This window comes from Filicampus tigris, chromosome 4 (genome assembly GCF_054856515.1).
Source record: "Filicampus tigris isolate MCC_2025a chromosome 4, RoL_Ftig_1.0, whole genome shotgun sequence".
Lineage (NCBI taxonomy): Eukaryota > Metazoa > Chordata > Actinopteri > Syngnathiformes > Syngnathidae > Filicampus > Filicampus tigris.
Genome location: NC_141220.1, coordinates 13,486,531 through 13,502,077, shown reverse-complemented (window position 1 = coordinate 13,502,077; position 15,547 = coordinate 13,486,531). Strand labels below are relative to the sequence as shown.

At 40.4% G+C, this 15,547-nt stretch overlaps 1 protein-coding gene across 1 annotated transcript in view; it reads left to right on the top strand.

Moving 5' to 3' along the window:
- Nucleotides 1–15,547, top strand: part of cdh13 (cadherin 13, H-cadherin (heart)) — a 311,068-nt gene that overhangs the window by 10,330 nt on the left and 285,191 nt on the right. The gene's annotated exons all lie outside the window — the stretch shown is intronic.

Here is a 15,547-nt window from a genome sequence, read left to right as displayed (position 1 = left end):
CATCCATCCATCCATCCATTCATCCATCCATCATCTACCGCATATTCGAGGTTGGGTCGCCGAGGCATCAGCTTCAGCAGGAAAGCCCAGACTTCCCTCTCCCCAGTCACATCTTCCAGCTCTCCAAGCCAGCCGGGAGACATAGTCTCTCCAGCGTGTCCTGGGTCGTCCCCGGGGCCTCCTACCAGTGGGACATGCCCGGAACACCTCAACAGGGAGGCGTCCAGGAGGCATCCTCGGCGAGCCCCACTTCCAGGCCTGGCCCAGAGTGGGGTCTCTGCGATCCGTGTCCGGGCAAGAGAAAACTGGATCCAATGTTGACGTCCATCATTAAGGGTCTGTGAGCCGTGCTTGGTCTGGTCCCTCACCTATGACCTATTTGCCATGGGTGACCCTGCCAGGGGCATAAAGAACCAGACGACTTAGCTCCAAGGATCGTTGGGACACGCAAACCCTTCCACCACAGTACGGTGACGGCTCAGGGAGGGGTTATCGATATCGTCCAATATGATATCAGCAGGAATGATGCATGCTTTAATAAATTTTTTTTAGTATTGATTTTTAGAAGAGACTTGATCAAGTTATACTATTAAAACAAATAACAAAAGTCAGCAACAGTAGGTATGAGAAAATATGACCCATTTATTCTAAACATTAATTTATACATAAATTCAACATGAGAATGTACTGGATTTGTATAAAATAAAATGCAAAATAAATTAAAGCAGGGCTCTAGGCTGTTTTACTTAGTTGCACCACCGCTAAAGTTAGAAAAAAACATGACTGAATCACAATCACAGAGCTGACAACTTATAGAAATTCACTTCCTGAACAATTTATGTTAATTTTCCTATTTTTAAAATTCTGTCAGGAACATTTCAGTGGGACTTCTCATGGGAGTGTTGTACTGTATATTTAATATTAATGCTTCAAAGAATAAGTCACTCACAGATTTACTTAACAGTGACCTTTCAACAATGCACATTGCACATACCTGCGCACACACATATTTTTAAATAAATGCAGGACTGTATTTGAGTGCTAATGGTCATTTTCATGCGAATACATTCTCAAAGACCAAAATAAATGATTTAAAATATCACTCACCATAGCTGCACTTCGAACGAGCCGTGGCCGTTATTCCAACAAGTATTAATGACTATTATGATAGTAACAACACAGTCTTTGCTATCCATACGTCCATTTTCTGAAGCACTTAACCTCACCAGGGTCGTAAGTGTGCAATAATGTTGTTGTTTGTTGTAGTCTGCGCAATAATGGACATCATACGCTGGCGATGAAAGTTCACTTTGTGCTGCCGTTAGCCTCAAGTAGTTACATGGAAGCGTGGAGAATGTGAGCAGGTAGCTAGGTTTAAGTGATTAAGAAAATGCAACAGTCCCGAACATAGCGATTTCTTGCTAGTTCTTGTTCCAAATCACCCACAGAGGCTCGAAAGCGGAGGCTTGCATAGCTAGCTTATCTTAGGCAATTAGCCTGACTCTGTAGTCCCGCTTTTGTTTACATGACCTCCGCTGCTTAAAGGGGCTGTCATACCCGGCAGCAATCCATGGAGATCCCGCTGGTTGTGCTTTCTCATCCGGGATGCTGAACATGCTTGCCAACTCGTCAATTTGTACAGTAATCCAATGTCAATTAAGTCCACACGATGATAGTATCCAGCAGCGAAGGTATAAGTACAGTTAAAAAGGAAAAGGCACAGCCAGCCGCCTGAAGCCTCTACCCACGAGGCGGGCCCACGACGGTCGTGCCGGGTGACCACCAAGGGAGCCTGCGCTACGAATCTTATTCAAGTGAATGACAGCTCTGTGCGCTCGTGATTTTTTATTATAATGTTTTTTTTCCCGCAAGCGTCAATATTTATTTTAAAAAAATCATTTTTCGAATCCAGGAGACTCAAGTGACTATACGGAAGCAGTTTTGTTGGATTTATTCAAGATGCAGGCAGACAGATTCTGAGCTCTGCGGACGTGTGTGGTGGATGTCATTGTATTTCACCCATAAATATGACATTTGCATGCATGTTCTTTTTGCAATTATAAGCGTACTTTGTGTAACTCGATCTCCGGCATGGACTACGGTGAGACAGTTTATGATTCCGACATGTAGACTGTGCGCCTCTCCTGAGAGGAGCTGCTTCCACTGGCCGGGAAGCAAGTTGGCTATGTTCACTCACATGATGGCGCAAACGCCCATTTCCAACTGCATCAGGAAAGTGCTTGTTTTTAACACGTGCAAAAAAACCCAAAAAAACATTAGCTTCAATATGGATGTTAGGTTTTTACATACATGACAGACAGACACATTCATATCTTTGGTCACACTTGTTTCTTTCATCTGTCACTTTTTAAATTGAAATATTTTTAGTCACCATAACTATGCCGTTGCTTGTCAGGTTCAATTGTATATTTTCCTTTCAGCCTATACAGATGAACACGTTGATCTAAAGACTATAGCACTTTAAATAGAGACCTGTCAAAAGGAGTGTGGCTTGATAAACTTCGTAAACAAATTTGTCTTGCAGACATGAAGCAATTACAACATAAATTAAAAATATTAAAGTAAGCAGCTGAATTTGGAGAGATTTCAGTCCATGGGCTACAATCCTCCAGGGAAAAATATGGCAGCAGTTACGGTAAGATGAGACTGCGGCTTTGGCAGAGCTCTACTTAGGTGAGTGCACTGATCTCCAAATATCAATGAGAGAGTACATTTCAAGTGACCTTTATTTTTTTAACAAATTAACTTGTCTTATAGACTTGGAATCAACCCCTCTTTGTAACTTAACACCTCAATACATGACCTTCCTAAGGGCTTCCTTCCGTAATGATTATCTGAGTACTCTGCTACATTTCGTCACTGTGACATTCGCTTTGTATGCTTTGTGGACAGAATTTTCCGCTGAGGTGGCCCCCATACGGACGCCTTGCATTTATCATGCCACATGTGTTGTCACACAGTGGGGCCAGTTATCACAGCATTTTATGGTGATAGTCCCCGTGTGGCTGTCCAATCTGAATAATACTTTTCTGTTTTGCATAAAGTCCCACTAGGAACTGTGCACCACTGACATGTGACAGAAACGGCATAAGATAGACCAATTCAAATGGAATTTGGATTTTTGGCACAAAAACCTCACTTGCATACTCCCTTCAGAATAATTTGATTTAAGAGAGACATTGCAAACTGCTGTTTCATCTATCCATCTATCTATCTATCTATCTATCTATCTATCTATCTATCTATCTATCTATCTATCTATCTATCTATCTATCTATCTATCTATCTATCTATCTATCTATCTATCTATCTATCTATCTATCTATCTATCTATCTATCTATCTACCCATCTATCTATCTATCTATCCATCCATCCATCCATCCATCCATCTATCTATCTATCTGATTCAAACCGCTCATCCTCACAAGGGTTGCGGGCGTGCTGGAGCCTATCCCTATTTCTTCTGGCAGTAGGTGGGGTATACCATGAATTGGTTGCCAGCCAATCGCAGAGACAAACTATATTAATACACAAGTTAGAGTGTGCAATTAACCTACCATGCATGTTTTTGTAATGTGGGAAGGAACCAGAGAACCCGGAGAAAACCCAGGCTCCGTGGTATCGCAGAAGAGGACAATGTTCTTGCTTTTTAAAAGAACCCAAAACAACACTTAAGTCAGTACTTGATCTGGTTAGGGACGAATAGAGGAACGGACAAAAAAACACTTCTGTCCTAGCTTAGTCCATCCATTTTAAAAGACTTATCGTCCTCCATCCGTCCATCTGTGTGTGTGTGTGTGTGTATGTGTGTGTGTGTATGTATATATATATATATATATATATATATATATATATATATATATATATATATATATATATATATATATATATATGAAACAGCAGCTTGCAATGTCTTTCTTAAATCTGATTTATTTGGATCCAAATGTCAAGTAATGTCATTAAGGACAGTTGAGATTTGATGTTATTTTGTTTGAAATGAGTTAAAGTTAATAGAACTTAGAACTTAACCATAAAACACATGTGATTTCACTGCTCCCCTGCCATTCTTGTGTATTCTTGGCATGCCTGTCCCTTTCTCCACAATCTCCAGTCCTAAAATTGTTGCCAAATTGACCCAACAACCTCAATTTAGTGTCGTTACCTTGGAAGATCAACACCGATGTAAACGTTACACCATACAAGCCAAAACAAACCATTCTAAATTCAACACAAATTGCATCCTTTAAAAAAAAAAAAAAATCCAACCAGTGTGTCCATCCCTTTTCATGCCTATGGCCTATGGTATAATGGTCATAAAAATAACATTACCTCAGTATTGTTCTGAACGTGTTACAACATGTCAGCATTTGTTATTGTGCCTTGTTCGCTTGCAAATCACACTAGTTGAAGACCTTGACATAAAATGTATTATGTAATGATGTTACACTATAACTTTTGTCTCCAGCACCACAAAACTGAAATAGGGCCTGCAGGCATTTCTCTGACGCACATTTAGGCCGACAGACGTTGTTCTCGTTGCTTGTCCATCACTAGGCCATGTATGCCTCAGTTCATTAGTTGTCATCACACAACATCCATTTTTGTGCAGATTTCACACATGACTGCACTCACCCATGCTGTCTGTGAAAGGAAGGAAATCTGCTTCTTAGGTGAAAGCTGGCTGCTGTCAGCTCTTCTTCTGGGACCTGACAGCTGGTTAGAAGTTTGATCCAGCTGTGAAAGTTACACCAAGTTACGCAGATACACAGAGAACCTTCTATGTTTTATCCATCCATCCATCCATCCATCCATCCATCCATCCATCCATCCATCCATCCATCCATCCATCCATCCATCCATCATTCATGACTTGTCCTGTCCATGGTCACAGGGAGGCTGGAGATGGCCTGTGGGTTACACCCTAGACTGATCACCTGTCAATTACAGGACAGATGCTGACATTTAGTTTCCCATGGTACAGTTAAGCTTAGTCTTGCACTTCACTGCAGTGTGTGTAGGCGGAATAGTGAATAATGTGACACAATACCAGTCTTGTGTAAAGTACCTGAAAGTGATACTTCCGTAAAAGCCCAAGTATCCTTGGTATAATTTAAAATCTCCTTTCAGAATATTACTTGAGGAAAAGGCTTAAGCTATCTGACATTTGCTCTACTTAAGTATCAAAATAAATGTTCTGATATTAATTTATTGGAACTAAAAGTACAATTAGGTTATTTATTTTTATTTAATATATATTTTAGCTATTTAGTTTTCTTCTGTGGTGTAGTTCAACATCTAGGTGTTGACTGATGAGCAAAGTTAGTCTGGCCATTACGTGGCGCTGGTGTCTGCTGACTTCAAGTGGAAAGGAGCGCCAGGTACAAAGAAGTATATATTTTGTTTAGGAGATGTTGTGTCACAAAAATAAAAGTTTCCAGAAATATTAATGATGAAGCACAGTTAAGGAAATTTTACTTAATTATGGTAAAGTATTCACACCCTGTTACATTACACGACTTCACTAAACATACATACAAGACGTGTCATTCACCAGTTGTTAACAATACGAGGTCATTTTGACTGTTTTCAAACATTGATGTGTTAATACTCTGCGTATATAGATATAAGATGCTCCTGGCCTCTTGACCTTTCCTAATTATGTGTCTATTTCATTCCCATGATGCAATTTTATGGTATCAAACTATATAAAAATAGTTACGACCCATTACTCCTTTAACTACAGCGTACCAGTCAATTTGATGGCTCTTCTTAATCTTTCATTTGTTTATTTTTAAACAGAAACAATGCACATTCATCAACATTTCTGTTCAGTTAATATAAAAACACATAATGATATACAGAAAAACACATTACATTACATACACATTACTACCACAAAACAAGCAGCGTTAAAATAACCACAGGCAGGTAGCAGAAAAACAGTCCAAGTAAAAAAAACGCACATTGCGCTAGGACAACGCCGCTGGGTTTCCAAAGCAACCAGCGGCTGTATTGGTCACCAAGATCTATTAAAAAATTAAAATCTTACAGAGTAGAGAAGGCATTACATCTGCTTAAAAATAATGACGAGTCTGATGGTGAATTGCTTGACTGACACACAGCAAGTCCAAGTCAGAAAGTCCCCATGCCCCGGCCAAGAGGAGCTGTGTGTCGCGTGTGGTAAAATAAGCTCTATGTGATAGTCATGACTAGGGATGTGAATTTCGTCTAATTTGCTCGCCTACTATTTGCGACTAGTCGACTAGTCTATAAGCAAGAAAACTTGAAATTGAATACATATTGAATTCAAAGTTGAAAATGCAAATGTTTTGTGTATTTACAGTAGGTCTATTTCAGCCCAAACATTCAGGACAGTTTGTTAATTTAAATTCTATATTTATATTTATTTTAATACATGTTTTAGTATTATTTTTCACAAGAGCTTTATTTTTGAGAAGTTCAAGACAATACAATAATGCAGCTGCTACTGAAAGCATGCTACTGAACACCAATTGATTGACTAACCTTGTCTTGCTTTAGAAAGAAAAATATATATGACAAACAAAACTGCATTTTAAGGGCAAGCAAGGAAAGTCTATCTAATCCAAGCAATTTATGTAATCATATGGTACCTGATGTATCTGTATGTACAGTAGCTGCTGCTATGCATGATATAAGCTAAATATTAGCTAGATATGTGCATTTGTGTGTTGAACTTGTTGGCTCAATATTGCAATTAGACGTATTTAGCCGATTCTGCGATTCTGACTTTGGGTCATGAGCCGCATCGAGGCCGCGTCGGCCAAATAAGCCGGCCGGATTGCCGACCCCGCGAAGGGCGACTGCTGCCACCGCGGTGTCCCAGCGGCCGCTGCAGCTGTGGAGATCTGTGGGAAGGGCCCGCCCCGCCAAGAGTCGCCACCGCCGCTGCCCACGCTTGCCGGCCGGGACGAGGAGTTGAGCACGACTGGGGGCGAGCTAACGTGCTATTGTTGCTACGCAGCTTGCGGCAAGAGCCCGCGGCTGCGCGCCGCACAGAGTGGGCTCCGGGAGAGTAGTTGTAAGCGAGTTTATGCTTACAAAGCCTAAAGACGACCTTGTTGTCAACTGCTGCATCAAAATACTGCCAAACGGTGACGTTGTTTTTCGTGGGAGCTTCGACATCTCTTTTCTTCCCCAAACTTAGTGTCCTCGCCCCTTACTATGTGTGCGTGTGGGCGGGGGAGAGAGGAGCAATCCTCTCTCTTGGTGCTTGGCTTGTTTACAGAGGCAGAGAGACGTGAGGAACAAGATGCGTGATAATGCAGCGTTTAACCGACTAGTAAAATACTAAACGTTTAATAAATCGTAGACGGTTAAACGGTTAAACGACTAGTCACGCACATGCCTAGTCATGATATTGTGGGTAGTGCGTGCCAGTCTAAATTAATATATTAATGTGCCGTACTTCCCATTTATTCCTCTTCTTCGAAGTGCAGTGCAGTTTTTTCGGCTCCAAACCAGTTGTATTTTATAACAGCTGACCCGCACGACACCATCGATCCAAAGGATTACACGATTCTTTGAGGAGTGTTTATTTCCCCCTTTGGATTGACTGGGCCCAACCAGAGGAAAGGGCTTTTTGGCAGTGACTTTTATCACTGGGTTTGTGCAAAAACAACTCTCATCATGTATTGCGGTGTTAAACAGTATGGTGTGTATCCTTTCGTGGGCTTCCAACCTCCCATAAAAAAAATAACAAAAAATAGGGGTTATGGTTACACATGATTTGCTTTCGCGGGCCACTTAAAATGATGTGCGTGGCTGGATCTGGCCCCCACTAATTGAGTTTGACACCTGTGCTGTAGAGTGTTATTTTGCTTATTCAAACACATTTGGTTGATTTTCATTCATTTCAATGGGAAAGCTTAATTTGAGATACAAGTGTTTTGAGTTACGATCATAATCATTGACTGAATGAGACACATAAGTCAAGACACTGCCGCACACAATTTTTGCCCATCCTTTTTTTCCACTATATGCCTCTATTTATTTACAGGGAACATAGTACTAAATATTAGAATAATTTCCTTGTGTTTTTCTTGTGTTGTGATTGCACTTGACTAATCCTTGTTTCTTTGTGGCCCTCACCCATTCTCATTTCATCATTTGACACTGCATGCTTCCTAATCCCCTTGCCTCCTTCACCACCCAACTTTCAGTATTTACTCTACTGACCTTTGTTTATTTTAGCACTTTTTTCTGTTTTGCTTATCAGCTATGCCAAATGTTTGGTCAACACAGTGGAACCTCTAAGGTCAAACACAATCTGTTCATAATCAAACTCCCATAGAATATAATGGATATACAATTATTTGTGTCAGGGTCAAACTGCACCCACCCCAAATGTTATGATCTATATAGGCAATGTTTTCTATAACATACTCAAGTGTAGAAACATGTCAACTGCTGAATCGTATTAATCGATAAACAGTGAGCTCTGTACTCGCTGTGATGACGAGTGTTGTGATGACAAACATTCGAAAGGATGGTTACTGAAAGCGAATGTCCTTGCATAAAATTTGATCTATCAAACTTTATTAACTGGCATAAAGGGCGGATAGTTAAAATAAAATAGCTGGTGTTAACTGTAAAATGCAAAATAAAAAAGGGTGCTGAGTCTTACATTTAAAGATTAGTGTTGAGCTGGCAAATGTGGGCAGGGATGTAACTCCTTTGGAGGAAAGGTACTTTGATTATAGATTCTATTCTTTTATTATTTGCCTTTATTATAAATGTCGTCAGCCAGGTCAGAGACCTGTTTACTGTTTCTTCATGGTGTACACCGCCTCTTGCCCAAAGACAACGGGATAGACTGCGAGGATGAGCGGTTTAGAAATTTAATTGATGGATGGTTTTCATTTACTTTCATTGGGACAGCAGGCATTATAGTCGTTACCAGAGATGGGCATTCCGTGCCAGGCACGGAACGGTCCGTCCGGCCGGCCCATTTTGTGTTTTAAAAGGATGAAAACAGTGGGTTTTCGTCCGTTCCTCTAATCATTCCTAACCGGGTCAAGTACCGACTACGTGTTGTGTTGGGTTCTTTTAAAAAGAAAAAACATTGTTCACTTCTGCGATACCACGGAGCCGCTATGACAACAGGCATAGGCTGCCCTCTAGTGGATGCCCATTTCACTCATGAGGGAAAAAGTGGACAGCAATTCAGTTTTTGTAAACTAACTGTTAACATTTTGTACATACCTTATCCCTTTGCGTCGCTGATGGTGGAGTGGTACACACGCCTGAGTTGTGTGCGGGCAGCGTGGGATCGGTTCACGCTCAGTGACAGTGTCTGTGTGTGCCCTGCGACTGGCTGCCGACCAGCTCGGGGTGTAGTCTGCCTTTCGCCCATTGTCAGCTGGGATAGGCTCCACCACCTCCCCGCGACCCTGTACAGGATAAGCCGTGTGGAAGATGACACATGACATTATTCCTTTGCAAGCGAAGTATGTTCTTCTCTGTGACATCTCTAGAGCGTAAAAATCTCTCTATTTCTTGCTTATGCCAGCTCCACCATGCACTTAAAGCGACGACCCGGAAGTGGAAGTCTTTCGTTCTCCTCCGAAAATAACATTCCGTTACTTTGCAATTGTTCTTTTTTTTGCAAAGTAACACAATAAGTTTTATGTTTTTATTGTGTTGTAATGCAAAAGTTATGCAATAAAACTCAATGGTATTGCGTTATAATGCAATCTTAGATATTCTTGTGATGTCCCCTGGTGGCTCCTTAGTCTGGCGACCGATGGCGTTTGTGTTGGCAGCTAAATGCTATCTTGGTTCACACTTGACAGTTGTTAACAATTCAATCCACTCACGCTACTCCTAGCCGGTAAGCGGATGTGAATAGGAAATTAGCCAGCTAATGTGCTTTACATAATCTTTATTAATTATGAAACCCAGAGCTGGGCATTCCGTCTATCCGCCTATGACGGATGGCCATTTTGCCGACAGTTGATAAATGATGGAAAATAATTGAAATAGATGGACTAAGCATAGTCGGAAGCCCATATATTTAATCCGTCTTTCGTTTGTCTTTAGTATATTTTTTGAAGTGAGGCTTTGATGGCTGAAAAATATGAAATATGAAAAATAATTTATATTAAAAAATAAACCTTATTTATACAAATGTATTGATCAAAGGTAGTTATCTCCCACTATAGAGTCTAAAAATGTAATATTATAGCCTACGCTATATAGTTAAATATTCTCATTACAAGTTAACTTGACCAGCTACAGTATGGTAGCAAATTCTTCATTTTCCTTTTAAAGTGTCAAAATCATGATTAAATAAATTACAATAATCAGCGATTAAAAAAAACAAACTACGTAAAAGTAACTTAAAAGTAATTTTAACTTGGGTAACGCCTTACTCCACAAAGACAGTAATATTGTAAAGAAATGTATTACTTTCACAAGCAAGTAACTAATAATATGTAATATATTACATTTGGGAAGTAACTTGTCCAACACTGCTGAGTAGACGAGTATTCAGTTCATAATCCATTTTACATTCCACAGAATATGATCCAAGTTTGGAGTTGCAGCCTCATTCCCTTCAGTTATTTACATAACACCCTTTTCAATTGAACATTTATGAAACATTTTCTTTATGACTGGATCTGCATCTTTAATGATTTTTGCAAGTCCATGAAAAGGGAAAACAAATACTTAACTAGGTCGCTTCCTCAGTTTTGCAATGATCAGAGCAAATGTTTTTCTTCCGGCTCGATTGAAATATTGATCAACTCCTATACTCGGTAAAATGTAGAACCTCACAAGGAGTAAAATCACGCAGCATTAAGCTATTCGACATTCACTTCACATAGTTGTCTGTCTGTGCAGCATCTCACTTCAGTCTATTGGTTTAAATATGCAGAGGGAAGGAGACAGATAAAAAGAGAAGACATTAGAGAGTGAAACAAGTAAGAGTAATGAAAGCATGGTAAAAAAAAAATGATGGAGTGCAAAGAGAGAGAAAGCAAGTTGTTGAAAAGGAAAGAGAAGAGGTAGAATTAGAGAAGATCGAGCTCTCTGGAAAGACAAACGTGCGGACAGGGTCGCTGAGTTGTGGTTTTAAAATGGGTCCTGACAGAGTCATTTCTTACGTGTAAATTTACCCTGGCTTTTTTCACTGATGGGAGGACAAGAGTGAACGACCCCTTCCACTTTCTATGAATATTCATTTGGTGTGAGTGTTCACAGGCTGCTGAGTAGCATGATAAATTGTCTCCAAAGAAAGGGCCTGTATTTGATTGCCATCAATTCTCCCACCCGGTTTTACCTGCGACTGTTGTTCATCTATTGTCCTTGTATCATCTAGCATTGACGGCACTTGGCCGCAGATTGAAACTTCACTTTAAACTGCATATTGGCTTGTCAAATGTGCTCATTCTTTTTGAGTATGGTAAACACTGGGGCTCATTCACCAACAGGTCTTGACAACCAATTTCCATACCTGTCAACCCCGGGGTGTACTGAATCTTGCAAATGTTGTAATTTGCCCGTACATATCTGTTTATAATCTGACACATTACACATTATTTTAGAATGGCTGATGTCACGTGATTGGAAATCAGCTTTAGCAGACGGAATCAAGGTCACCTTTCCACCTGTACAAATGAAGGCCCTGATACACCAATCCGATGTCGGACGTCAGTAAGCGTCGAGGCGTCTGATTGATGTAGCGAACACCGTCGTAACATTGGAGCTCGTCAGGAAGCGTCTGGTGGGCGTTTCAGCATGTTGAATCGGCATTGTGAGTCAGGACATTTGGTCACTCTGATTGGCTGTTAGCTAGCGAATCAGGACACGAACGGGAAGTGACAAATGCGGATAAACCATGAGGAATTGTGACTACCGCCGCCGATGGTATGGAGGGGTATTACATCTCACGCATCCGCAGAAGGTACTGTACTTTAATGGTCAGCCTCGCTGTCTGTCGTTGCGGTGTATTTTTACAGCAACAGTCGACCCGACGCCACAGGGGGTAAACGTCGGTCACAGTTGGCTGACGTCGGATTGGTCTATCGAGGCCTTTACACTGAAAGTGTACAAGTTGACAGGTATGGATTTCTTATTGCCTAACTATCATATTCAATCATTTTATCTTGTATTTCACTTCTACCAGCATTTTTTATGTAGTGAAATATCAGTGAATATTCTGTGATTGTAAAGTGTCAACGAATAAACATGGTTTCACGAAACTAATAATCTTTATTTTATAGTGTTGATCTTACAGTGGCCTTGCGATTGGCTGGGGACCAGTTCAGGGTCCTGCTCCTTGCCCAAAGTCATTTAGATCAATCGCAATCCTAGTGAAGATAAGCAGTAAAGAGAAGGAATGGATGGATGAATGGTCTTATAGTGGACATTCGGACCGTGAGGACAAATGTGTTCCCGAAGACCTTTCGAGTTGTGTGTATATTTTGAATAATCGATTGCAAGGGTTGTACCGAGGGAACTGGTACAAGTACTTGTTAATAGTAAAATTATATTGTGAATCATTCCTTTTGTATCATTTTCTGCATTAAATTACTTTTCATTTATAGTCTTTTAGACAGTCGATGGATGTCATTACAAATGATCCCAATGTGTGAAAGCTAAGATCAAGCTGGTGCATGCTTGCAACATAAATGTATATGAACATGTGTGGACGATTTGCAGTTCACAAAATTTTCATTAATTTTACAGACAATTTAATAATAATAAAAACGTGGTTCTGGTAACACGGTGAACTAGTGGGTAGCACATCTGCCTCACAATTCTGAGAGGATTCTCTGATGCATGGAGTTTGCTCGTTCTCCCGGTGCTTGTTTGCATTTTCACCAGGTTCCCTAGCTTCCTTCTTCAATGGTTGTGTGTCTATATGTGCCCTACGATTGGCTGGCAACCAGTACGGGGTGTACCATGCCCCTAACCCAAAGTCAGCTGGTACCACCTACAGCTCGCCTGCCACCTGAATGAGGATAAGCGGCATAGAAAGTCAATGGATGAAACTTTAGATCTCAAGTGTGAGAAATGTCATTTTACGATATGCACAAGAGGGACATCTTAAAAAAACACAGCTATAGTTTTTGATTTATTTGAACTTGGTGCTGCCAAATGTCACATTTATGTGCACCTCACTGAAATATTCTAATGCTTTTATTGATATGTCACTGGGTCACCACAACTTTATCTGCTGTCTAACTGAATTTTACTGGCAGTTCCCTCACAACCCATGAGAAATAAAACAGTCCATTGCTCATGTTCCTCTGTTTTAAGAGGGCCCTGCATACTTTTTTCAGTAGGTCTTACGTCTGACTGTTGTGCAGAAGATTTAGAGATGCTAACTTGTGTAATTTGAATTCAGAAACTGCTCAGCTTGATAGCTGGCTGGGAAATATTGGCTACTCTGTACTGAACTATTTACTGCCATTCAAATGGTATCATAATTTGTGCTACCTTGGAGGCCAAACAGCTCAAATTGAGGGCAATTAGGAATTTGACCAAAATATGTCCCAAAGTTAAATTATTGGGGCTCGTGGACTCATGGACACAAACAATTGGGGTGGAAGGTGGTCCACGGGTGCCTGCGCCACAGCGGCGATCTGTGCTCGCCCTGGCTAACTTTACACCATCTGCCAATGGAGGTCTGCTTGCAGGTCCCTATAAACGTACTTTGCGTGCTCCGATTATCTGCATGGACTCTAGCAAATCAGTTTCTGCTTAGCCATATCAAAGGCTGTGCCTCTCATGCGCTGAATTTAAATGAAATTAGAGGAGGCCATTCCATTGGTCTAGTCGACTGTTTTTACGCCCACAGATGCGCAAACCACCCATTTCTAGCTGCGGGTGCCTGTGAAAAAAAAACAAAAAAAACAAAGGAGACCCCACACAGTTAGACCACGTTTTGCACCAGCCTTACGAATATAGAGCTCTGGAGTTTGATAGGTAGAATATTGTGTGAGCCATCAGAACACATCAGTTGACTTCATTTCAGCGTCTGCTATATGTCTTTTGCTAGTTCCTTTGGCTTTTTTGTGGCGTTTTACAATTCTCAACACGGTGTGTTAAGAATACCCACACATTACCTGGATCAATTGGCTGTTGTGATTTTTAAAAAAATACAGTATATGAATGTGTGAACTGCATCACAATTCCCTTTATTAAACTTTAAGCTGTTGGGTTTTTTTCAGTTGGAGAGTAAAAAAGGAAATTGAAACCACAGCTAAATGTAAAAAAAAAAAAAGACCATGGTGATATTAAGCCAACGAGGTTCTAAATTATAATATATTACGTCTCCCAATCAATCACTGACGAAATAAACATTGAGAAAGATGGAATTGAATGGAAATAAAATGTATTGTCATTGCACATGCCACAAGTACAGAGCAACAAAATATATTTTACAGTTTCAACCTGTCCAGGGAACATGAAAAGTCAGTGACACCTAACAGAGGGAGACAGGCTGATGGGTCATCAGGCGATGCTCTGATTTCTTAGATGAGAAAGTGAGAACAAGGAGTGTAGGAAGAGGGCTGTCTTAGAGAACTGTATTACTCACTTATATACAATATTTAGATGCAATTTTCCATTTAACAAACAATTTTGAGAAGTGTACAGTATGATTTAATATCATTTGTGATAGGAGATCTTAGATTATTCCTTTTTAAAAAGATAAATAACAGTCAACAACAACTAAGCCTGTGTGTGTGTGTGTTCATATTCGGTTTCGTTGGTCAACAAGAGAGCAGAGGATTGTGAGTGGTGTTTCATCGAGCGTGGACAGAGAAGGATTTAAAGCAATCTTTTTTTCTATCCTGCAGGATAAGAATCACTTTGGGTGGAAAGATTGGGCTTTGTACTTGTGATTGGAGAGTATTAACACAATTCTTTGGTAGCTGGCAATGGCAGACAACTAGCGAAACTATATATGAAGAACTAGAAAGGAGCTCACACAAGAGCAAGTCCAAACAGTAGATGTCCAATTGGACTGGTTTGTCTACTGTCACATCTTGTTCTTGTCTGTCTTTTTAATTTTCATTAAAATGAGTTGTTTTAATTAATTTATTTTGTTACCGAATATGGTATAATATCTTTAAGTGTAATACAAATTAAACGTGGGATACCCAGAAGTGGGCATTTTACTAAATTTTGCTGGTCCATCATTCGTCATCCGTCAGCGGACAGTGTACCCGCCTGTCATTTTTCGTGATTAATTCATTTCTAATCGTCAGTCCGTCTGTTAAATAAGTCAGTTAGTCCATCAGAAGTCCATTGGTTCGTCAGTTGGTCCCCCCAAAAAATGTCAGAAAGCGGTTGGTGACGATTACACTGACGGACGAAAACTTCGAACTTCTGTCAATCGTCAGTCCGTCATTATAAAAGTTTTCCCGTCAATCATCAGCAAAACAGGCGTCCGTCAGTGACGGACTGATGGACCGGTCCGTCGAGCTGACGGAATGCCCAACTCTGGACACACCATTGGTTTTAGATTAGAGT